This window comes from Egretta garzetta, unplaced genomic scaffold (genome assembly GCF_000687185.1).
Source record: "Egretta garzetta isolate BGI_Z169 unplaced genomic scaffold, ASM68718v1 scaffold66, whole genome shotgun sequence".
NCBI classification, from domain to species: Eukaryota; Metazoa; Chordata; class Aves; order Pelecaniformes; family Ardeidae; genus Egretta; species Egretta garzetta.
Genome location: NW_009259856.1, coordinates 546,660 through 547,147, shown reverse-complemented (window position 1 = coordinate 547,147; position 488 = coordinate 546,660). Strand labels below are relative to the sequence as shown.

The window sequence follows — 488 nt, the reverse complement described above, 5'->3', positions numbered from 1 at the left end:
CGCCCCCGCCGTGCTTGGCTCTGCTCTGGGGCTGGGGGAGCCAACACCGTCCCAGGCAGGGAGCGGTGCCCGCGGGGGGCGCAAGGTGCCCCTCGCCCCGGCCACCTCCCCAGACGATGTCCTGTTGGACAGGACATGCTCCCCACAGGTAGGACAGGCGGGAGATGCTTCGAAATGCAAATTGCAGGAGGAACCTGAGAAGATAAAACCCTAAATCCCCTCTCCTGCGTGCAGAAGGCAGTTATCATCCAACCCAGCTGGGGCAGGGACAGGGCAGCCCCTGCCAAGCTCCCGGCAGCTTTCTCTGCTGCCAAAACCCACTTTGAAAGTCCCCATCCAAGTGCTCAGGCAGCATCACCCCGCTCACCACAAGCATCACCCCACGCAGCCCAAGCATCACCCCGCTCAGCCCCGCGTCGCCCCGCTCAGCACAAGTGTCACCCCGCTCAGCACAAGTGTCACCCCGCTCAGCCCAGCGTCACCCCACT

The 488-nt window shown here is 64.5% G+C and overlaps 1 protein-coding gene across 1 annotated transcript in view; it reads right to left on the bottom strand.

The window, feature by feature from the left end:
* Positions 1-488, bottom strand: part of CSF3R (colony stimulating factor 3 receptor) — a 29,875-nt gene that overhangs the window by 20,654 nt on the left and 8,733 nt on the right. The gene's annotated exons all lie outside the window — the stretch shown is intronic.